The 25,796-nt window shown below is 39.7% G+C and overlaps 1 protein-coding gene and 1 long non-coding RNA gene across 6 annotated transcripts in view; both read left to right on the forward strand.

Annotated features, from left to right (window-relative positions):
- The window catches only part of LOC147874077 (uncharacterized), a 146,519-nt gene that overhangs the window by 34,098 nt on the left and 86,625 nt on the right, over positions 1 to 25,796 (forward strand). The gene's annotated exons all lie outside the window — the stretch shown is intronic.
- LOC147874078 (uncharacterized) overlaps positions 1 to 25,796 on the forward strand; it is a 111,909-nt gene that overhangs the window by 20,549 nt on the left and 65,564 nt on the right. For 4 of the 5 annotated variants that reach the window (XR_015534778.1, XR_015534780.1, XR_015534779.1 and 1 more), the window contains 5 exons: positions 801 to 1,012; positions 1,604 to 1,821; positions 4,628 to 4,750; positions 5,361 to 5,414; positions 13,448 to 13,518. This is a non-coding gene — a long non-coding RNA (uncharacterized LOC147874078). Of the gene's footprint in view, positions 1 to 800; positions 1,013 to 1,145; positions 1,285 to 1,603; positions 1,822 to 4,627; positions 4,751 to 5,360; positions 5,415 to 13,447; positions 13,519 to 25,796 lie in introns of those variants that run through there. The other variant, XR_015534777.1, reaches the window with a different exon arrangement.

Genomic DNA, 25,796 nt, shown 5'->3' on the forward strand with positions numbered 1-25,796 from the left:
GTATCCCCGTAGAAGATTTCAGGTGCATTAGAGGAAGTGGGGGGAATCACGCAGCCACATTAATTATTTTTCAAACGATTTGAATTGAGCACGCTCTTTTCGCACTGAATTCTCTGGTGACGCCATAGAAATGGTCTAGAGCAGTTAATGGCCGCTTGGTTTGTAGTTGTTTGTGTGTGGTGAAGAAAATCTCGTTGTGTGCATGTCTCTTCTAAGTTTTAAAGTTAACAGATTGCATGGTAAATGTAACTTTGTGTTCTTTATACTTAATACAAATGATAACATGTGAAAGTACAAATATGTCTTATCTGCCTTTCTGAATCTGCAGTCTTATAACATACTGGGTTTAGGCGGGAATAAATAATGCATTAATTATTGCTGTAAGTTTCTGTGTGCGAACAGTGTGCTTCGTGTGTTGTTATTGGGTGACCGAATAAGAGACTGGAAATTATGTGGTGTTGTCGTTTGTCAGTTGAGATTATGTGTCGATGATTCTCGAGGAGTCAATGAAAAGAACCCCATGAGACGTTTATGGCATTGATAAGTGACGTTTATATACTAAGAAGTGTTTATTAATTGCGGGTTTGGTCCGTAGTAGACTTGAGGAATTTTAATATGTTCACCTTGGAACATGAAGTAATGTGTGTCTAGCAATGCTGGCTGTGTGGTGTGCCCCCCCAGACAGCAAGTACGTGTTCAATCAACTGTGTCATCAGAGGGCTGTTTCTGTTTGCATTTGTGTCAAAGGGGGGGAAACTTGATTTGTTAAAAGTGACTGCATTTTGTCTTTCTTGGAATAGCTGAGGAGAAGAAACTCGATTGATCCTTGGGATTCTACTGAGGGCCAAGCTGTTTGTCACCTGACCTGCCTACTGCTTGCCAGGAAATCAGCGGAGTATGTGCAGCAACACTTGATACGCTCACTTCATAACACAACAGGAAATTGGCTGTGATCATGGAGGACCCTCCTGTTGAGAGAGATTTATCTCTGTCTCAACCTGACGTGCATTGTGTAAGTACATGAGCAATATGATGTATTAGATGAGCTTGTCATGTGATAGAGTTGAGTCTTTCCAAGATTATGTTGTTCTGTTTATCAATACAGTGCCACTTTTAATTTTCTTGTTGTATTTGCTGATCCTCAGATTTTGAATATCACCATATTTGTGGAAAGAAGTAAAGCACAGTGAAAGAAAAAAAGTAAGAAATCAATGGCAACAGAAGTTGCATGGGGCTGATGTGTGTGAGGAGTGGCAGAGTTTTTAGTGGCATTATTAGGATGTGGTGTGGAATAATGTTTTATTTGGGGGGGGGGGGGGAGAAAAGAAAAGTTCCAGTATGAATCTGTGAAAGACTTGAGTTTAGTTTTTGTCAGGTGGCTGGTTGTTTCACTGTCATTACTCATATTTAAAGTGCTAAATTGTGAATGCATTTGTACTGAACATGACAAAATTTGTCTTGTGAAAATGGAAGTTGCATGTTCATTGGCTAAGGTAGAAGTGTTAAGTGTGTTGTGAAGTAAAATTGTGCGTTCTTAGAGGGGTGTGATGCATGTATGGAGGAATCTTGATTACTTGAATGTGAATGTATTTTGTCTTTCTAGGAATAACCAATTGTTAGAAAGTGATTGACCCTTCAGATTCTACTGAGCGACATGCTGTGTGTCACGTGACCTACTTACTGCTTGCCAGAGAAGCAGTGGACTGTGTGTGGCAACAGTTGTCTGACTTACTTGATATTATAACAGGAAACCTGCTGGGAGCATGAAGGAACCTGGTGTTTGCAAGAGATTCATCTCTGTCTGAACTAGGCATGCGTTGTGTAAGTACGTGAGCATTAGGATGTATTTGATGTGCTTGTTGTGTGAGAGAGATGAGTCTGTCCAATTTTATATGGTACTTTAAATGTTATGACTGCAAGTGTGAGAGTTTTGTTGAAAGACCTACGTGCGGTGAGGGATTGGCATAATTGCAGTATCTGTGGCATGCTGGAGACATTCATTGTTCTGTAGTGAGTGTAGGGTTCATAGGATATCAAAATTTGAGGTTAGGTATTGTGTGTAGACGTGGGTGGTGACTATTTGGTAAGTGATTTTGTTAATGAGAGGTTTTGTGATGTGTGTAGTGCTGTGGAGCCTTTAATGTAGTCTTGTTACTAATTAATAAGTGAGTAAGTAATTTAGTTTTGTTGACATCTGAGTATTGTGCCCACTGAGCGGAGCTGCTGGAATATTTTCCGTGCTTGTGTTTAATTTTGAGAGTTTGCTGTGTTGAGCAAGGGAATAGGTTATAAAACTTGTATGTTTGGGGTTTGGTGTTCCTTATGAATTTGGATTTGCTTGCAAAAATCACAAGCCCAATAGATGACTGTTAGATAGTCTGGTTCCATTTATTTGACACTTACCATATGTTGAGAGCCGCCAGGTTTCAGTCTCATGGACATGTGATGAGGCTCAGAATTACTTCTGGTATATTGTGGGGAGGATTTGCATTAGGAAGGAGGGGTGGTGTGGTGGGTTTGAACCAAGTACAGAAACGCAGAGAATTGGGCAGAAGTTATTGACCATTTAGTTTAGGTGTAGAATTTTAAGAATTTAGAAGAAGAAAGAAGGCATTTCTGAGCATTGGTTTTCTTGGCGATCGCTGCTTGGATATGTTTGGCTTATAATTTGTGTTTGTGTTTAATGTACGCCAGTACATCAGACACGTGCCACTGGACGCGGCCTGTTCTGGAGGGTACTTGAGGCGAATGACTCTTTGTGTGTGTGTTTATCAGCTTATGTTGAGTGGGGTAGAGTGTAGTACTTGGTGCAACGTGTATGCGGTACAGGTGAGCACATTGACCGAAAGAGATGTAGTTAGAGATTGTTCGTTGAAACAGATCGCAGAAGTGGGCTCTCAAGGTGCCACATCAGTATGCGATTTTTCCGTTCATCTAGAATAACTATCGTCTCCCATGGAGTCCAATGAACCCATAGCAATTTTGAAATTTTTTGCTGATTTGAAATCTGTCATCGACAAGTGCCCTCTGTTGGCTGTTTAGAATGGTCAAATATGTAGGCAGACTGGGCCATTGGATATAGCGTTTAGCCCCATTAAATCTGGAGTTTGGTTGACCATGAGGCTCACCACAGTAGGTGGCTGCCTGCAGAAGAGACGGCGGCTGAGTGACTTCTTTTTTCATTTCTTTTACAAGGTTGAGATATGGCTAGAGGCAAATTGATTGCGTTGTGCATTTCACTCTCCTGACTTGCACCCTGGACCACCAGGCACACGGAAGATTGTACTTTCAAGTTTTTTTTTTTTTGGCCATCATTTCTCAGATTTTTCCTGCATAAGACGTAGTTCACTACTACGCTACTATGACAAAGACTTTGGAAATGTAGGTGTGTATCCATCAGCCTTTGGAGCGTTGTAAACATTGTGGCATAACTGGTATATGTAGTTTGTCTCAGTATATTGGATATGACTGGGTTTTCGCCCTTCTCGGATTTCTGCGAGTGATGAAAGTATTTGTGTACATAGTGGCATGTATTTAGTCTTTTTATAGGACATTAAGGAGCCAAGGTGGTCTAGCGGTTAGAACGCTGGCCTTGTAATCCTGGGGTCTTGGGTTCGATTCCCGGCGGTGCCCGAATTTATAACTTGTGTTGGGCAAGGCCGTGGTCTAGGCATCACGGAGTTTTCCTCCGTGGCATCCCAACAATTACTCCATTCACACAGAAGAAGGCAATGGCAAACCACTTCTGGATCATCTGCCAAGAACGTATATGAACAGGTCCCAGTCCGAGAAAAGGGTGGAAGGATCCTGTTCATATGGACCTGTCGTCAGACATAACACTAAATAAAAATAATAAATAATAGGACATTAAGGAGAATTCATTGCAGTTAGGAACTGATGCGAACAGTGTTTCCTGTACTGAGGAATAAACTGGAAAGTATGTGGAGATGTCATATGTCAGTTTAGGTTATGTGGCGTTGCGTTTCAAGGGAGCAGTGAAATAGATAAACGCCAAGAGACATTGACAGCATTGATGAATGACCTGGTTAGCCTTGAAAAATTGTTGGTTAGGGCCAATGTACCTTCACTTTAAGAATTTTATATGCACACTCTGGAATGTGAAGTATGGCGTATTTCTCAATTCTGGGTGTGTCCCCGTATCACCAGTGTCTTGACTTCTGTAAATGCTTTAAATGTTTTAATATCTCTGTGGACTCTTTATATAATATTAGCACTATTACAGGGCTGTTGGCAAACAGATTATGCCATACTTTCGGTCCTTCACATTGCAATGTGTGGGGATTTATCACAAGTTTGGTTGACTTCTGGCACCCAAAAGCCTGCACTGGCATGGGCCTTTTTGCACTGTTAATGTTTGAATTTGGCCCTGGCGAAAATGATGGTAAATACATTTCAGGCCATTCTATAATCATGCATATCTTATGCTTATTGCACTATTCTTTGCTTAGGGAAGTGTGCTAATTTCTGACATTCAAATAGGCACCAATTACCTACATCATATTACTCATACTTAAAAATTAAAAAAAAATATATTTTCATCCGAGTACAATTGGAGGATCACTTGGCAGCGAATATAACGGCTCTGTGTTCTTTATTGTTGCATCAGGCTGATGATGGAGGCAGCAAGGACCTCTGAAATGCCTGTAAACGTCTACAAGACTACACGGTTCAACGTCTCAGAAGACAGCCAACTTCAGATTCACTACCGTGAAAACCTCAAATCCTGAAAGTGAGTAGCAAGTTACCATGGCGTTGTTTTATGCTGTGGCATACGTTTAAATGTTTTACTGGGTCCATCAGTAATACCTGACGGTTTTCAGAATGATAACTCTTCTTGGGTTAGAGTGTTAATATAATTTTCAAGTACAGGAGCTTTCTTAAAAAAACATTACATAGAAATTGTTATTTTTAAAAATAACATTAGTCACATGAGCTCCGTCAGGCCTGACACTGTCATAAACGTGTGGTGAAGATCCTCATTATGCACTGCAGAATCTTTTTAATTTATTAATGGATTCATGTTTAGAGATTGTTAAGGGTTACTGGCTGTTTGACGTACACTTCTCTGAGATTTTGAGTTTGCGAGTGGTGAGTTTTATTTTCTGCTGCAGGCAATGCACTGAACAGCTCGTGTAGGGAATTTGAATTTCTATGCAGACTTTTACAATCAAGTTAATATCTAGGGAACTATGTCACCTAATTAAACAGTATAGAGAGATTGTTTACAATATAATGAAGTAAAAGTGTTATATATAACTGATATAAGGGACCATTATAATAATATAACTCCTTAATGTTAAAATAATTAATTATCTTGCTATATCTGTTCTCCTTTCCAGTTTGGTGGAACGGTTATCCTGTGTGTGAGGAAGCAGCTTTGAGAATGCAGAATGGTGAGTTTTTATATGCATACTTTTACAATTATATAATATCTTAGGAACTATTACACCAAATTCAATGGATTAAAAAATACAATTGATCATAATGAAGTATATCAGTTATATATAACTGATATAAAAGGCCATTAAAATAAATATTTACATACACAAATTCCTGTTAATTATTGATGAATTTGTCAATCATCAGTGTGGGTTCAGATGTAACAGATCAACGATTGATCAGATTGTCTGCATTTGTCAGATACTAGAGAAGAAAATGGGACAGTACATCAGTTAATTGTAGATTTCAAAAAAGCCTACCACTTCGTTAAAAGAAAAGTGTTTTACAATATTCTCATTGAATTTGATGTACCAAAGAAACTGGTGAGTCTAATAAAAATGTGCTTAAATGAAACTGTAGCAAAATTCGAGTAGGTAAATATTTATCTGAGACATTCTTCATCAGGAATGGTCTAAAACAATAAAACGAGATGCTTTGTCTCCCTTGCTCTTTAACTTTGCGCTAGAATATGCCACCAGGAAAGTCCAAGATAGGCAGGAGGGTTTGCAATTGAACGGGACACATCAGCTATTGGCATTTGCTGATGTTAATTTATTGGGGGACAATATAGATATAATAAAGAGTAACACAAAAGTTTTACTAGAGGCTAGTAGACAGGTGGGGCTAGAAGTAAATTCACAATAAAAACTAAGTACATGTTAGTATCTCGTCATCAGCAGACAGGCGGGCAGAATTATCTTAGGGTGGCTAATAAGTCCTTTGAAAGGGTTTACAAAGTTCAAATATTTGGGAACAATAACAAATGAAAATGAAACTCATGAGGAAGTTAGGAGGAGACTAAATTCCAGAAATGCTTGCTACTTCTCAGTCCAAAATATTTTGTCTTCCCGTCTGATTTCTAAGAACCTGAAAATTAAAGTTTACAAAACAATAATCTTGCCTGTTGTTTTGTATGGGTGCGAAACATGGTCTCTCACTCAGAGGCAGGAACACAGATTGCAGGTGTTTAATAATCGGGTGTTGAAGAGGATATTTGGGCCTAGGAGAGAAGACAATGGGTCGTGGAGAAAACTGCATAATGACGAGCTTAAATATAACTGATATAAAGAGATAGAAAGAAGGATGCAATTAAGGAGAAATGAATGTAAAAATACTATTGTAGATTTTTTTAAGTTTGAAGCAGTCGATATTATTTCGTTATGTAAGAGAGAGGTCTGATGACAAGTTCCTAAGATGCTACCATCTCAGAGGCTATGTTGGTTGGGCAAAGCTTCATCACAGTTACGCTATCAGTTATCAGCCCAAGCTGCTCTGGTCACGTGCTTAAGCTGGGGTAGGCTGCGTCCGTACTGGCTGACATAATTATGTTGTTTGGCCTCGTCTGTGTCTTTAGATAGCTACCAGTTCAGTGGCTTAGGTTTCTTTTGACTGGGCTTTGTCCGTAGCTGCAACTTCTCTGTTTCGCTAGTGTGTGCTACTCCAGATGTTTTTAATAGTTCTTTTTGCATGCGTTTACAATACATTTATCAGGAAGTACTTCGCTAAATTCAAGAAAATGAATTTATTATTAGAATTAGGAATAGTATCATTAAGGAATAGTGAATGTGAAAGTGTATTGGAGAATTTATAAGATCCGAGAAAATTTAATGGACGAACGCGTGTTGTCAGTCTTCGTGAGGTTACGAGATCGTTCCTGAAGAAGGGCGTACCAAAGAGACTTTGATGCAGGAGAGTGGAGAAGTGGATGAAGTAAGGTGACTGGAAAACCAATGTGGTAATAAGTGTATGGAAATATTTTCATTGTTGAATGCGTGGAGCACGGTCCACGCCCTTTCCAACGACCTGCTCAGGGACATATGTTGCTTGGAGAAAGCATCGTCCTAGGCAGGCTACCGGAAGAGGGTGGTCCTGCGTATGTTTGCATCATTAGCAAGCTACTTCCTCGCTCTGGGCTGCGTTTGAAGGAGGCCTCTTTCCCGTGGACATAGGTTGATAGGGCTGGGAGCGGGTGCGTCCGCAGCTAAATGATTTTAAAAAGTTTTGAAAATCGTTCATTAAGCGCAGAAAACTAAACAATAACTAACCAACTAACTAGATGGCTTGCCGAACCCGAAATTGATCGAGTTTATTAATTTTGGCTTTGTTAATTTATTGAATTGGAAGAGAGTGGCGACACTCAGTGGCTTGAACGTGTTTCTTGCAGACTTTCCGTATAGCGACGACGTTACATTAAAGTTATTTACGAGGCGAAAACTTAATTCCTTCCAGATGTGAAATGACGGTTGCCGAATTTGGGTTTCCAGCGTCATGGAGGGGGGGGCATTTTGGGGGACGCATCGTATCGCCGTATTCAATTTAAAATTTGAAAACAAGTACAGAATGCCAATGTTTTTCTAGCACACAGATTTTGTGTACGTAAACAACCGATTCATTGCGCTGACGTGAAATCAATGTCAGTGGTTTTGTATCAGCGTCTCATGCAGTTTCGTCTCCATTTGCATAGGCTAAAAGATTTCGCGCAACCACCATTCGAACCACTGCCTCCCCCGTGTGCTCCTTGAAGGCCAAGAGAATCTTCTCGTGGACTAACCCTACACAAATTTCCCCCAAGATGCCCTCATATTCCGGGCCGCGCATCGAAACTGCACTAGCGTCGGGCGAGTCACTGGAGTTGATCCAGTGGCTTTAACAGACAAAAGACAGTTCTTGCGCCGATGAGCGGTTACATCACCCTGACAATACTGGGGGAGGAGTACAGATTCTGCAGTTTTCTCCACGCCCCATCATCTTCTCTCTTAGGCCCAAATATCCTCCTCAACACCCGATTCTCAAACACCTGCAATCTGTGTTCCTCCCTCTGAGTGAGAGACCATGTTTCGCACCCATACAAAACAACAGGCAAGATTATTGTTTCGTGTATTTTAACCTTTATCTTACTAGTGTTCTTTGTTGTGTACTAGCCCTACGAATTGTGCGTAACTCGAAACTTGCAACATTGTAAGTAGACTTGGCTATGTCTTTTAGGGGCTGCAAACATTGATTCACTTTCTCTAGGGTTTTTACAAGGTCAGCCTGAGCTGTCAACCTGGAATCTATAACCATAAACAGCAATAAACATTGTTATTGTCAAGAAAGTTACTAAGTCCTATTTAGGCAATTAAGATATTAACTGCATTTTTAAAAACCTCTATGTATTCTCTGTTATATTCGAATAAATATGTCTTTTATTTCGTCAATTTATCATGTTTACTTTAGATAATATTAAAGTTTTCCGTAAACGTGCACAAAAGTTTAAAAACCTGCAAAAAACTACCACTTTGCCATTTAAATCCCCATCGTTTTAAGGTTAAGAGGTACTGAAGCTTCCAAGCTGGTCAGCTTCGTTGTAGGGGATGAGCCGATGCTGGTACCGAAATGAGAGGTGCACTAGAGCAGTGGTATTCAACCTTTTTTTGTTCGAATACCCTGAGATATATCTAATTTCTCTTAAACTTTGTACCCCCAAAGTTGGTGTTTAATTCAAGTTATACATAGTATATAATCTACATCTAAATTAAATTAAATAAATTCCATTACGGATTATTCAGTTTTTATCATAAAATAATATATGTTTTTTTTAAATTTCACGTACCCCCGTGGGTACGCGTACCCCAGGTTTAAACCACTGCTCTATAGCAGCGGCCATCAAATGTACAGACTATTTTCGTCATAGAAGTTGCGTCCTTCGTCAGGACGAGGCAGCAAGTACCTCTGGGGCGTCAGGAAACTTTTGTCATGCTACACGTGGCAACAACGCAAAGACAGCGGAAACCATTTAGCCTGATAACAATTCGTAGTGATGATGTTACGTTCATATGAAATCACAGGATGACCGAGTCACTGAACAAATGACCACCAAATTACGTATCAGCTTTTGGTCCTGCCTTCGAACTCCGGCTCAAGCAGCCTCTACAGCAGCCATTTGCCACGTTCTTTCCTCATACATTCTTCGTATTTCTGTTTTTGTCTGTAACTTTCGTTGTTGAGTTTTCTTCTCTCTCTAACAATATCGTAGCCGAGTGATTGCGACCGGCACCCTGGCGCCATACTTCCGGCTTCAGTCTTTCACGAAGTGTCCCGTACCAAATGATGGTTTGCTGTCAGAAGACACTGTCGTTTCAGTACATTTCAGGTTAAAAACTTAACTTACGGGATTTAAACTCAGAAATTATATTAATTCAACCGTGGATAATATATGAAGGGATGACAAGTTCCATCTAGATAATCGTCCCAAATAGCAGAGAGGAAGTACCCCAAGGGATGCTGTATTAATTACTATGATATCCGGAATATAATATATTCTAACCGTTCCACCTTCTCGAACCGGTTTGCTGAGGGTGTTTTTCTCGACGGTCGCTTAACGGGGTGTAGTTATGCAGATTTGAAATATATTTTATTATAGAGAATACAAATCATGTGTAGCACCATCCACTCCTTCATTAAACCAGTGGTCTCCTAAGTGGAGTGCGCGAGATAATTTCAATTTAATTTTGTTTTGTATTCTTGTTTTGAATTTTATTTGTCATTTTATGATGTGATGCTAGATATAAATGCGTACCATGTAAATTATTTATAGATAAATATAATAAAAATTACACTTAAATATTTATTTGTTCCGGGAGTGCGTGCTAAGTAGGGGTGCACGACCAAAATAGTTTGGAGACCCCTGTATTAAACCACTTCAAACAGACTCAATAGCCCCCACTCTTAGGCTGTACACCTGCGTTCACACAAAACTCAACAGCTGTGTCAATCTGAAGACACGTGCAATATCTCGACAAGACTAAAACAGAAAACAATATCATGACTTGCCCACGTGGCCTTCCGTCGAAAGAATAACTAAGTACAAAAACACTTCGAAAGAAATTAACAATTGGGATTTGTGAAACGCCTTGATCTTGCAAGTCATAAGTCGCAAACAGATGCCAGACATCACCAACAATAGAGTCCAGAAATCAGAAACTACCACATGTCAAACTAATACAAGCTGTAAAATACCAACAATGGACGTGAAGTGCAATACAGTACATGAAATTGTATTCATAATGTACTATTCAAATATAAATACTGGTGTCGTATTAGTATTAATACGTACAGTAGGGCCCCGCTTTTCGGCGCTCCGCTTTATGGCGATCCGCTAATACGGCGCTCAACAGCTGAGTCAGAGAAGTGCGTCCGGCGCCATTTTCTCGTCGCTGATTCAGTCTGTTTACAGCTTTTGTGCGCTCCGCGTCTCTGTATTTCTGGCAATTTTTCAAAGTTATTACAAACTGTATATTTATATAATATTTTTGTGTTACTACAGTGTAATTACAATGGCGTCTAAGGGTAGTAGCGATAAAAAGAGGAGTCGTAAGCCTCTTATTTTAAATGCCAAGTTAGAGGTGATTAAACTTCGTGAACAAGGCATGTCTATGGCTTCCGAACCATCACCAAAACCAATAAGATTCGTTGAAGAGTCACATGATGAAGATGCGCCATCTCCTTCATCCTTCCTACTATAAGCATATCAATTTTCAAATTTATATTCACCAATCACTATAAGCTGAGGACAATGTGTGTATTACTGATATTCATTTAACTTTCATATCGTTTTCTTAGGCCTAGCGCTATTGTGCACTTACTATATGATAGTGTAACATCTTATTAGGCTTTGATATGCATTTGCAAGTGAAATAAGGCAAAGATCCGCTTTTCGGCGATTTTCGCTTTAGGGCGGGGGTCTGGTCCCTAACCCGCCGTATAAGCGGTGCCCTACTGTATAAAACTGCGAAATATTAAAACAATGAAGATACCGTAGGCAAGAACCCGTGACTAGAAACCTTTGTGCTCCAAGGCCAGTTTTAAACTGTCAGAACCCTGCGTGAGCCGAAAGCCAATTGTTAAAACTGAAATTATTTTTTTTTCAGTAACATTCTGCATTAAGCGTTTTAGTGACGAAAGAGTTTATTGTGAATGCAATAAAGAAATTCTATTTAAATTGTAGGATTTATATTGGTTTTCTTAAGACTGCAAAAACGTCTTTTAGAATCCGTTCACTGTTTCCTTGTCATTACATTAACAAAGGAATTAAAAGCATTTTAATTTAGACTAACACCTGGTAACAATAATTTTTAAAAATATCCCGGGTTATGTCTGGAGAGGCTGCAGGGATTCCATGGTTCGGACGTTTTCAAATATTATCATCCTTATTTATCAAAATAAATAAGGAAGAGATGGGCGGGGCACCTAGCACGAATGGGAAAGATGAGATTACTTGCATGAAAGAGACCTTTTGGAATACTAAAACTTTGATTGGAGAGTACTATTAAAATGGAACTGAAATTTGAAATGAAGGAGTGGCATGGAATTTAACTTGCTCAGAACGGGCACGAATAGTAAGCTTTTGTGACTGCTGCACGGAACTTAAGGTTTTCATAAAAAATCTAGTTTCCTCCCCTAACGGGTATGGCAGTCTTTATTGTTATGACATTGAGCTAAACTGGTTCTGTCCACCGGCCGGCCGCTTGGAAATCCCTGCGTTGGTTTCATGTTTGTGGTGCGGTACAGGGGGAATGTTTCTTGTCAGGTGGACTAGAGGGCTGCTATTGGTGGGAACTGCAATACGTCACCGAGTTACACTACTACACACAGACTGAAAACATCAAGCAGTTAAGAGTAGCGTGTAGTGAGCGCACTTGTAATGTGTCGTGATAATATTCTAGATTCAATCATTGTGCCACTGTGAGGTAATCTCAAAGCTGTACCCATTTGAACACATGAAAGCCTTGTGTCTGTTCGTTAGTGGTTGTGAAACGAATGCTTTCAGGATGGCTAGTAGCAACTCGTCACTTCCCCCCACCCAATACATTTCAAACTTGTTTGCTTCGGTCATTGCAGCAGTGGGGAAGAAACTAGTGCCGTGCAGTCTGTTGTGAGCGTTACTAAGGATGTTTTGCAGTTCCTTGTTTTTCCGTGGCGTGGCTTCATAGACCCCCAGGTATTATATCAGAATATTCATTGCAGTAAGGAACGTGAGTTGACGTTATGGTTTCACTTTTATCATTCGGTTATCCTTTAAGACGCTGCAGCGTACGTTGATGTTTGTTTTTTATCTTTTGCGGTTGTGATGAGTTTGCAAAAGTGAAAGGGGTGGCGATGAATGGAAGAACACCGCTAAAAAGTGACTGTGTCGATGATTAACTTCTGTTGAGTAGGTTAGAATTCATTTCTGGTGTACCTTCATTCTGAGAATTGTAATATGCGCCATTTGGAAACCGGAATATCAGTGCTGAGTGGTTCTGCCATTGTTACATCACAGAGCTGTGGCGTCTTGATTGGATTTCCAATGGGTGTGACATGGACAAGGAAAGTTGAATCCATATTACCATCTTCATACGAGAGGACTGAGTTGGAAATATGTTTCGCATGCTTTATTTTTATAAAAAGCCTGGAAGCTTATTGCCCAAGAATCTGCTGTTTCTGTTTGTATATGTATGTATACAGGAAACTGTATATTTTGGATGTGATTGGTTTTTGTCCTTTAGGAGCTCAATACTAGAGGCTTGCTTGATCCTTCAGAGTCTGCTGAGTGGAAAATTGTGTGTCACCTGTTTCTTTTTGACTGAAGAGCAGTGCAGCGTCACTTTGCAGGACCACGTGATATCACAACCCAAATTCAACCATAACCTTGACCTGTGCTTTTAAGAAACTGGCCCATCTTTATGTGCATTAGATCAGCATTAAGTCATATTGCAAGTGCACATTATGTGAGAGTTAAGTTGGTCCAAGATAATGTGCTCTCAGTTCCTAGTAAAATTTTCCTTAGCTCAGTTTTCACATCATTGTATTTCTGAAAACACACATTAACCAAAATGTATAACAATAATTAAGAGATGACAGTGGTTACCACAGAAGTTGCTTAGGGTGAATTTGGTGTCTGGAATACGAAGAAAATGTGATGTCAGGAATCCAGTCATCTCAGGACTTTGTACATTTTTGTTTTCAGGGCTGGAACAGTTGCAGCCTGGGCCCTTCATGGTGAGTGCAGAAGTAGTAGTAGCATCTGGAGTGTAACAAGTAAGTGCCAGTATGACTGGAGCTTTCCATGTAACTAAAATTCTTCTTAGGTTGCCAGCCATGTCATGTGATTGAAAGGTGAAACACCAATAATCTTAAGACCTTGCATGCCGTGTAGTGTAATGGAATATAAAACATGCATACAAACAAAACTGTCCACACTTTGAAGGACACTAATGCCAAATGCATTTTGACCTCAAGAGGCCATCATTGTCAAAAAAAATTAATTCTTATAATACAGATATAAAAGATTATGGTTTTTAACAGAGCATAAAACGAAAGTTCTATACTTAATCATATTTATGTAACACTACTGGACGTTGATTGCTCAGGAAGGAGTTGGTGCATTATATTGAGCTCTTGGCTATTTTGTCCACTGGTCTGCTTGCCATTGTTGGTCTACGGTGAGCTGTGGTTGCGTCGCCTGTGCCTGTGAACTTCAACGATGCGTGGGTGTTACTGTTGGTTTTAAAAGTGTGTAGGGTATATATTAACTCTGAAATCAGGGTGGCCAACTATTGCAAAAGTGGTTGTGTTTTTTCCCCCCCTAGGTCAATTAACACAGTGGAGTCATGGGCATTTTGTTCACTTAAGATGTTTTGGTCTTTGCTAGTTTCTTTTATATGGAGTTCTTCTAAAATGTCGAAGCATTTTACCTTTTGAGGTTTTGTTCTAGTCCTCAGTGCTAAAGTTCTCAAAACCTTCAGGATGAATATGTTTCTTCAAACATTGATTTTCTTGTCTTTCAACCACCTGGCATGGCTGGTAGCCTGAGATAAATTCATAAGAGGCAGTGTTTAAATGTCAGTTTTATCATACAGTGTGGAATAACCTTATTCTAATAGTGTGAGGTAATGTAAAGAGATTGATTTGTATCCCAAACCATTTGTTTCTTTGATAGGCTCATGCTTTCACTTTCACTATTTTACGATTAGTTTTGCTGTCTTTGCCTTGATGTCTCCTGTTTAGAGCCATTTACGTAGTGGAATCATGAATTCATGGCCCACGATTTAGTTCTGGTCTTCATCACTTGATACCGCAGGTGTCATAACTTGAATGAAAGTCGCCTAGTTTTTTATGTCATGCCACGCCTCACTAGAGTGAGTGAATGGAATTGGTCTGTGGAACAGGTGCATAATGAAAATATAAAAGAATGAACAGTCAGAAATAAATTTGTAAATATCGATGATATTAGGCTGAAGTTATTTCTACAAAATTTTGATTTGAATATTTATGACAAAATAAAATGCTGTAAATGTTACATTGTAGGATGTTATCAGAATTGGTGAGTTTGAAAACAGTCCGTTTCTGCGCCGAGCAATTTTAGAACTGCTGCCTTTAAGTTTTATAATTAAAATTGTTAAAATCGTCTTTTCATGCTCAAATTACATAGACTGGAAGTGCTCAGGTTTGCAGTTATTGAAATGTGCCTGCACCAACAAGGCAATTATTCAGATCACATTTGTCTGACAGTGCAGCCAGCCTGATGGAATGATGCATCAGATGCTGAAAGGGCTGTTCTCAAGGCGTAAATTTAGAAATTCATATTTATCTGAAATATGTAAAATCATGCATGCAAACAAAACAATTTGCACTTTGAAAGGCATTAAGTGCCGAACGTGTTTCTCGACCTCATGAGGTGATCATCAGTGGCAAAAACTTTAATTCTCTAGTCTGTCTATTAAAATCATACAATTCATAAAATGGTGGTTTGTTATAATGCACTCCGCATAAAAGGTCTCACTTTTTGAAACCATGCTTAATGTATTACCACACTGAATGATTAAGCTTTATGTAAATTTAGTTGGCTTAATGTCCGCTGGCCTAAGTTAAGGTTTACGTTGTTGGTCTACGGTGAGCGGTGGTTGCGTTGTCTGTGAACTTCAATGTTGCGTGGGTAATTCTGTCACCGCAGCTTGCTTACAAAGCACCTCCTTTATGCTCTTAAGGTTCTTTTACATGCCGCAAATCTGCGACATCCAACTGCTGGCTTTTGTTGATCAGATTTGAAGCAGGAAAGTAACGAGCATTTTTATAATTTTGTAATGAAACATTTTTCCATTTGTTGGTGTTGATTCGTGTACCAGTGTGTGAATATTGAAAAATGCTCAAACTTATATTCTGCCTTTTCTTTTTGTTAATTTGGATTTATTATTTAAACTGATCTCTGCACTCAAGTGTAGGAAAATTTCATTGTTATTCTGACAAATTTCTGTTGCTAATGCAATCCATCATGATTCAAACACTTGACCCCAGAGTACCAACTGAGAGGATTAAGGAATAACATTCATGCAGCAACAAGAAAGTAGTTTTTCACAAATAGTTTATCCCCTCTACCCCCACCAAATTGTCTACCTATACTGTGGATGATGTTCTTAAATAAGTACAAGAGTCCTATTACATTGAACATATCAGAAATAAGGTGTTTTGTAATTTTGATGAAAGTATCACTAAAATGGTGAACAGAAATTGATGTAATCAGAAATAATGAAGTTGTTTTATTTGATATGGGGGGGAGAATGGCGGCATTGTTACTTAGCATTCTATGTCTCTGTTTTGTAGTTACTTGTTGAAGTTCTTAGAGTACTGCTGGTATGTCATAGAGGGGCATGCCCTTCTGGTTTGCCATTTTCATGCCGCTGACTTTTCTCAGTGGGTGAACTTCGGTTGCATTTGTTTCAGTAATCTCTGCTTTATACGCTGATCTTGTGTTGTCTACCGTATATTACACAAATTCAGTAATTTGCATTTTATTCTGGTCTGGAATAGAGGTTATAATATGAGACCATAGACTTGAAATTAATTGTGTTTCATAAGCAATTAAGTAATTTAGGAATTATCTATATTTACCTCATTTGATAGATTAGTAGTACCGGGTCTACAATTTATGAGGCTGCAGTCGTGCTTGCATTGCGTGGTCGGCTGGCACTCTGTTGATGTGGGCGGAAGTTGTGTGCGTTTTTTAGTCGGTGACCGGCGAATCATTTTCAGTGCTGCTGGTAACAGCGAACTACGAATATTTCTCGTCACTGATACATGTTATTACATTAATTGTTCTTACCTTAAATCACAAAAGATGTTCAAAGTGACTTCCTTGTGCTTGCAGGCGACTTCATATCTCGTTAACATGTTTTGAAATACTCGACGAAGCTCTTCTTGGGATATAGCCGAAATGAATTGTCGAATATTTTCTTTAAGTTATTCTGCAGTGTGCGGATTGATTACCTAAACATTGTTCTTCAGCATGCCCCACAGGTAAAAGTCGCACGGGTTTAAGTCTGGGGAACGCGGAGGCCGCTGATCGATAACTTGTTCACCAAGCACTTCTCTTAATGCTAACATCGACCAATCAGCTGTGAGCTGTAGCATTGTCTTGCATGAAGAAACAGTAAGTCTTTTCTTCGTCGGTCATTTCTTGGAAAAAGGTTCTAAGTATTAAATTTACATAACGTTCACAATTTATCCGCAAGAGACGACGCAATTATGGAGAATTCCTCCCACCTCATCTACGTTTCACTCAACAATTACAAATCATATAATGCCGCACTTTAATTCAGACCCAACAGCACTGAACTTCAACTCTGTACAATGACCACTGCCCACAGACCAGGAGAAAAGCCCTGCAGGGGGAAGTCGGTTCTGGGGCAGTACGGGGAATGTTTGTTATCAGCTGGACTTCTACTTAAAGTGCCTGTGTCTCATTGATGAACATGGACAGAGGCGTGCGAATCCCAGCTACAGACCGAAAGATTACTCACGTGACAGCCACATGAAATATCCCTCAAATAACTCCATTGATAGGGCATCTAACCTAGCACTTTGTTGCACAACTGTTTCGGAATGTGATTGTCTAGTTTGAAATAAACTAGCTGCATAATATTCGAGTGTGTGCTTTACCATATAATGTTCAGAATATTTCTCCACATTTGCAATTTTTTTCCGCGGTTGAATGCTTGAAAGGGATTTCTGTCACTACATGGGCTTCTGGAACCTCAAAGAATTCAAAGACGCATTTTTGTTACAATATTGGAACATGTCATGCCAATCTCAGGTCCGTATAAATATTTATCAAGTCCGGTGCCTCAAGGAAAATCGAGTGAACATTTGACCAGTTAACTTACCTTCCAAGACATCATTCCGTTTCTGGACGAACGAACTGAATGTGAAGGTTCATTCTTGGGCAAGCCCCATTTGAAAAGAGGGTGCCTGCCACTGATTAAATGTGCAAACCTCCCTCAACAACCCAATTCCTATCAAATAAAGGGACTTCAGATACTTTCATACGTTTATGCCAAAAGTATAATTAAGACTGAAATCCAGGTTCCCTGTTCTGAAGGAAATATTCCTTGTACATCAGAGAGCCAGTCTGGGTAAAACGTTTTGCAGTGGTTTTTGTATCGGTCTGTAAATTAAATTATAATATAAAGACTAAATGAATATTAATGAATTAGAGATAGAATAAAATAATATATTGTATAGTGAGAAATTTATTTTGAAACATACCATAAATGAAGAGTGGAGGAGGTTCGTCCGTCTGGAAGTATTGCCGTAATATTAATAATATTTTAACATTTAATAATAATATTTTATTGTGATTGGACTGATAAAATTGAGCAAGTATATATTCAACACAATATGACGCAACATTATCATCTCACTGTACGTATAATTGTCCTCCTTTCTTTTCAACTATACGTCTTTGTTCCCTACCTAGCCACTTTATTTTATCATTCTTCTTTCTGTCATTCACGTTAACCACTTCTGCGTTTGCCCATTTGTTTTTAAAGTCTCGTTTAAGAGATTCTAAAAATGCCTCCAAATATATCTTTGAATAATTATCCATGTACTTATATGCCGGTAATTGATATGGTGGTGACATTTTGTGGCAGTTCGAAGTGTTCGCATCGCTTCAGGCACTGCTGCACCGTCTCTTGGGTTGGCATGGGTTCATGTCATGAAGTAACACAACCCAATAACAATGCTGTACCCACATTGGCAATAGACGGTAATATTTTGAAATTAAATACTGGAACTGTAATAAATAATGGAAAAATAAGTAACTGCAGTTACCTATTAACTGCTATACATAGGGCAATTGATGGTTAGGTTAGGTTCCACTGTCGTTACATTCTTGCTAACTGAGGGCATCATAGATTGCACGCACATGGTAATAATGCCCCCAGCTATAACAAGAAGCGATAATGCGCACTGGATCAACATTCCGCACGTGTCTCTCCCGAGGCATCGGAATGGCCACGGGTATCCGAACTCCTTTAATGTCCATACAAGGAACTAAAATGTCCTGCGATTTCAATTACTTGTTCAACCGTGGATGTTGATCATGGAACAAGTCTTTTAGTTGGGATAGTCGTTGGTTCGGAGCGGAGCTAAGTCGGGCTCAAGGAGAGTTAAAGGTGACTTTTTAACTTCCAAAAACACAACTCCAATTGAAGAAGGATTCATTAAACGGATATTAATGTAGTGCCCAGGGGTACTTACAGAATGTCCTGTTGAAAGCGATCCAAAGATCCAAAAGAATGAATGAATCCTATATTACTCCCAACATGAGTATTTATAATGCTCGTCTTAGGCGTTGGTCTAAGGAGTGGGGGCTGTAACAGTCTGCATGTGGTGGTGACGACACATGAGAGTTGCACAAAGACAGTTGGTTCGTATTACTTGGTGACAACTCCAAGCATGTGGGCACTTTTGTGTCAGGCAGCCTTTGTTCCCCTCGATTAGTCATAACCTAATAATCGAGCCACACAATGTTATACAATAAAATTTACACTTTTAATTATACTTTCTTAGGTCTCTTAATACACGCCAATTGTCCGCCATTTCACAGAAGGTGTGTGTGTGTGTGTGCGTGCGCTTACATCTATGGCCAATTCCGACATGTGATGATGATCGATACTACAATATTATAATTTTAATGCGATAATTAAATGGTGTGACATTCCATGCGCCACCCTTCTCACTTCACTTTACTCGCTACACGCGCGGTCCTTGTGGTAGGTTTACTGTTGTTTTGGTGGTTCTGGTGAGGACGTTTCTCCCCGCTCTTAGTTGTGTTCGGAGTTCGAATCCAGTTATGTCACCGCTACCGTTGGGCGTACAGTTGAGGCGTCTGCATGCCCTTCTCTTCGTTGTCCTTGATTCTGCTCTTGGGTAAACGAGACACGAGACTCTTATGCTGGGTTACTGGGTTTAAATTAAGATCGCCTCATATGTGTTTTTAGGTCTTATTTGTGTCTGTCCATGATATTTTTTTCTCTTAAGGGCCTCTCGGTGTATGATTTCCTTTCCTGATGCACTTATGTATTGTACATATAACTGACCTCTCTCTTCAACTATACATTTGTTTTCCTTACTCAGCCAGTTTACAAATTTTGTTAGAATTCCCCATTGGGCGTGTGTAATATATAAATCATCGTTCTCCCTTGTGTCTGTGGAAAAACACGATTGAGAAGCACTCGTACATTCCTGTGAAAATGTCCATTTGTAGAATGTAATCGTCGTAATTGGTATTCAGTTGGGGTAACAACCAGCTTTCCAACATGTCCAAAAATGGGTCGCCAGTCAGAGTTGTTTCAGCACTTTCTCGCGGGAAACGGAGAGTCACGCTGGTGCTCGGTTCCCCAGATACGGACATCGTGTCTGTTCACCTTGCCACTAATGTGGAATGTGGCTTCATCGGAGAAGATCAGTCTTCCTCCATTTTCAACTGCATCTCCTCGCAAATGTCACGCCTTTACTTTCACTTTGATGGTTTCGTAATCATACTCCTCCAATTTGATTCGCCATCGCAGTAACCTCGAACCCGGATCCTTGATGTTCTTGATCCATGTTAAGGGTTTGTTGTCACTGGATATCTTAAATGTCCGTCCGCAAAGATAGGGTCTGAAGTACTTTACTCCCCATACAATTGCCAAAAGCTCCTTCTCACTTGTCGAATAATGTAGGCGATTGGTAAAACCTTTCCTATTGTTCCCTGTTACAGAATCGCAAATTTCTTTCCTTCCTTAGTTTCTCCTTCTCGTCCCTCACAGCTCGGAGACTCAGTTTGTGTTTCTGTCCTTGCCTTCTCTCGAATAAGACTACGTTTTGGAGCTCCGTGTCTAACAATTCACGACTGCATTAAATGGTCTGTTAAATTCCTCATGTGACGTTATTTCAAGAAACACAGCGTCAGGAGTTAAGTTTTGCTACGTAAAGAAAAGAGTTTACATACATGCAATATATGGTATTTGTTACTAACACAGAGTACACCTGTGTGCTGATAGGCTGACATCTGTGCAATGTATCAAATCAGGTGACTGTATATGAAAATAATTCTTTCTGACCATTCTCGATTCTATAGGACAGTACAACATTTCTGTATTACATACTATTACTCAAAAATTACAACAGACTTTCATTATTAAACATCAAAGCATGAAAAGAATATTTGTTTAAGTAAGTTTGATATAGTCTATATTTGACTGATACTTAAATTCACTAGCGTCCGTGTGGATAGCGAACGGCTGGCTGCTCATCGCGAACCCTTGCCTCGGTTCTTCAAATGCAATTTGCATATTTTGGTCCCACTTCCACTTTAGGCCTTTCCTTAACAGCGGAAGTAATGGGGTTACGTATAATTGATTATAAATCTGTGTAATATATTGTAACGTTCTACTTTGTATAGATTCGTTCGGATTTAGTCTACTAATGTGGTAGTGTGGCTTGGCATTGAGCAAGGCAAGTTCCCAAGGATGCTGGTGTCAGCTTAGACATGCTCAGTTAATATGCTAGATAATACGTCTATGAGGCTACAACTTGTTTCATAATACATCACATTTATTTCTAACACTATGTTCTACATAAATATCACATGTAATTTAAAACATTACCTTCTTAATTTAGGCTAATTCACTTTATCACATAGTATACTCTAATTCCGTAATTTTGAATATTTATTACTCCACCCGTACTAAACTTGAATTCATCTCCTCAGCGCTCACCTGTTAGAAGTAGCCCGATCAGCCGCACGTTGCCCACCATGACTCTCGCAACCTCCTGCTATCTTCGAAGTTTTGGCCCTTCTGTCTAGATCTCTCTTCAACTTCCTTTCACAACCTTTCCGTTAGCATTTTCCCATGTTTCTGCAGACTCCTAATGGCTACGTCTGCATTTCCGTTTAATGTTTTCCTCATCCCCTGAGAATAAGGTGAACTAGCCTTGCTACTTTACTCTAGACAGGAAATGAATTGACACATTCCTACATGCAAAGGTCTACTATACTTACTTCTAACTACATTCAATTCTCTACATTCCTAATTTACAATATGTTAACTAAAAATAATTCACTACAATTTCCCCATTTTTAAAATGGAAAGTGTCCTCACTTCCCTTGACATAATTAAATTCTCTACAATTTTAGTCCATTTTTTCCCGTTATTTACAACAAAATAAATCTTAATTCTACAGTTCATTGTTATGCTGCTCTCTCCTTCTTTACAAAAGTTTTGTGTTCCTACCATATTTTCTGAATTTACATACAGGTAATTTCTTTCTAATACAGTCCATTAGGTGCAGATATTTCTTATACACCCAGTTCTTCTACGAACTGGTATCTGTGCTGTCCTCCTGTTTCTGTAGCTGGCTTCTAACTTGTATCTTCTTATACTTTGCAGTTCATATCGGTCGTGTCTATGTAGGTACTGGTTCATTTGTAGTGCAGTGTGTGTTGAAGTGTCCTCTCCTGGAAGATGTTTGATTTTCATCTTCGGAGCTTCCCGTTTTTGACAAATCTGGTTGTTTACCGTTGCTTTGTTCGGACATCTTACGCAAGACTCTGAGATCCGTAGGTAACAAAAGTTTTACCTCTTGGTTCAATCTGAATATCTTCGGTACTTTTTGAAGTTGAAGTTACATCTGCTGAAGGATTCTCGGAATTTGGATGAGGGACGTTTGTTTGGATAGGATTTTTACATTTAGGACGGTTCATCCTGCGTGATAACCATGTGTATAATTTTGGTTTTCCATAACAAATTATTACGGTGAAAAGAATAGTGAAAATTGAAGGGATTGCTATGTACCAAGCTGTGTGACGGATGTTCTGTTCTCGTACTCGATCTTCATGTGATTGAATCATCATGTTGATGTCCCGATGAAGGCGATTTTCAGCCTCGGATGCTAGATGATCTAACTGAGTGACATCTGTGTTGGTGCTGTGCTGCAGTGTCTGGACTTCCTCTGAGGTCAGTGGATCGATGTGTTGCAGTACCATATTGGTGTGGTGAGGAACTGCCATGCTGGTGTGGCCTTGCAGTGCAGGATACAGTTGAAACTCGCGTCCAACTATATGGCAAACAGAGGAATTGTGCAACACTACATTTCCTCGTAATATTAGGCTGCTTATTTCCCACGTGTTGTTTTCCAAACATTTGAAGTTCACTTGTTGTTCTTGATCACCTAGGCTATATATCCAATCTCGCTGATTTCTGATTAGGACGGGGGAGAAGTGTGAAGGCATTTCTCGACGTCGACACAGAACTCTGGCTTCGTCTTTCTGAAAGAACATGCTGGATTCACAAGTTAAAATCGTGGTACTGAGTACTGCTGAATTTGCGGGGCATATAGCGAAATTATTCCCGCTACACTGTGCAAGATCGGCTTCCGTCCAGCGTAGGAAGCGCTGTTTAGAATCGTCCAAAATTAAGTATGGGTATTCAGCGATCATTTGTACATATTTATTTAATTCCGCGATTTTAAATGGTAAAGTGATTAGCCTGTACAATGTGTAGTCCCTATCAAATGTCTTTAAAGGAACAGAAATAATTAGCCTCAAGTTAGTGTGACTAGCCACAACTGCTACTTTTGAATATTCGTAATAAAGGTACATATTATTCTTATGTGACCCTGCAAACAAGCTGTATCCGTCTGGAAGAAAAAATGTTACATTTTTCAAAATTCTCATTAATACCTCAGGTGGGATCAGATTTAAAGATAATTTTCCATCAAAGGAACTTTCCACTCCATCCAAAATTTCACGAATTTGCATTTGTAATTGTAAAATTTCAAATTCCAGCTGGCGTACATACGTATACACACTGGTTTGTTTATGAAAAGTGGAATTTAACCAATAGATAGTAACATCTGTCTTATCCTTCCACTTCTGCGTGTCTTACATGACTGCTTTAATTTTTCCCGACAATATTTCTACGGCTTTAGTGTTAAATTGTACTGAAGCATCTAAAGTTTTCAGATAAGTCAGCTGATTGTTTACTGAGTGTGCCATATTTTCTTCTCTTTCATGTAATTCTTGTACTGTATTATGCAAACTCTCTTAAGTCAGCTGTCGTTGCGGTGCCAAATAATATTTTAAAAAATGAACCTGCAACATTAAGTAATGCTCGTCTCTTATCCAAACGGGGCAAAATTCCTCTAAACGAATTTATTTCATTTTCCAATTTATTTAGCAAATTTTCTATTTGTTTTAGTTCCTGAATAGGTGCAAAATTGGTACTAGTTATATGTGTTTGGTGCAAGTCATCTTTCAACTTGGTTAATAGTTCCTCGTAGATTGCCAAATCAATGTTTACCACTATCTTCCACTCATCATTGGTCAAAATCACGTCTTTCTGTTTGATGAAGAGCGTGTTGTGCTTTAGGTCAGTAACTGTGATAGTGCGCCCTCTTATTATCATCACCATTCCTGTAACATATAAACAAAAAAAATCGTTCTAACTACTGTCTCTGGACTAATGTTCGTTCGCCTAGTTGTTGCAGTCTAGCGCGGTTTCTCGTAAGTGGCGGTCCTTGAGGTGTCGTCTCTAATTCGCGTCTCGAGCGAGGCGAACTAGAAGGTTCATAGTTTGGATCCCGCCTAGTTGAGTCAAAATTTTCCGACATTGGTGCTCTGCGTGCGATTGGGGTCTCCGTCCACTGAGGCTGGGCTGGCCTGAGAGTAACTGGCTGACGTGAATCGTCTGTACCCTGGGGTTCGCGAGCCTCCTCACTCAACGCGTCGCGTGCTCAGAGTTTTGTAATTCCTCTGGTAATTTAGCTTGCAGATCGTCCTGGGTGGGTAATTTTATTTCTCTGCCGTGCAGCAAATAAAAGGGGCTATATCTGGTGGTACTGTGAGGTGTTGCTCTATATGCCATCAAGAAAAATGGTACTACTATGTCCCAATTTGTGCTTGTTGCATCGATATAGTGTGAAAGACCATCATGGAGGGATCTATGAAAACGTTCCACCATTCCGTTTCCCATTGCATGATATGCTGACGTCTGTACTTTTCTGACTCTCAAAATTTTGCAAGTTTCCTTAAAGAAATTAGATACAAAGGCACGTCCTTGATCTGTGATTAAGGTTGAACCGGTCCCGTGTCTTGTGATGATCTGAGTGGCGTATACGCGTGCGCATGTCTCGGCGGTTTGATCAGGGATCGGGAAGGCTTCTGCATATTTCGTAAAGTGGTCTATGAATGTAAGCAGATACTTGTTCTTGCGGGGTGTTAGCGGGTAAGGGCCAGTTATGTCCATACTGGTAACCTGAAATGGCTCAGTAGTTTCCTCAACACCCCCTAACGGAGCGCGAAATTCATTTCCTCCTCTGACATAAATCACACCTCATCACATAGTCCTCTATGGTTTGTCTCATCTTCGGATACCAGTGCTTAAGAGCGATTAATTCAAACGTTCCCTTTCGTCCTGGATGAGCTGCGAAGATGGAATCATGATTCATAGATATGACTCTTTCAATCATAGTTTCTGGGATTACCAACAAAGCTTGCCTACTAAACTGGCGACGATACAGGACTTCGTCGGAGTCTAGAAAAAACTCGCCTTTGTTTGTGAAACGGCTTCTTTTCTGTCGTTCACAAAACGGGTCATTCAACTGTGCTTTGTGAACTTCCTGCTTGTTGGGCATGAGACCTTGCTCGATTATCCCTACATGCGCGACCTTTGAACCAGGGGTATGCTCCACAGTAAAATCAAAATCCGCTAATCGTAGGCTCCGTCTAATTAGACGGCTATTGTTGTCTGCGAAATTATGCAAGAACGTTAAAGCAGCATGGTCTGTCCTTACCAAAAAATTTCGCCCATACAGATAGCATCGAAAATACTTGGTGGCCCAGACAAGAGCTAGCATTTCCAACTCTGAAGCTGAATATGCTCTCTCAGCCTTATTTAACTGTCTGCTAGCGAACGAAATAGGCCTCTCTATTCCGCCCTGAACTTGCGATAACACTGCGGCTACCGCTATCTTTGATGCATCAGTAGTTAGTA

This window comes from Zootermopsis nevadensis, unplaced genomic scaffold, assembly GCF_977971745.1.
Source record: "Zootermopsis nevadensis isolate Lab colony 2312 unplaced genomic scaffold, Znev_1.0 Znev_ptg000011l, whole genome shotgun sequence".
Taxonomy (NCBI): Eukaryota; Metazoa; Arthropoda; class Insecta; order Blattodea; family Termopsidae; genus Zootermopsis; species Zootermopsis nevadensis.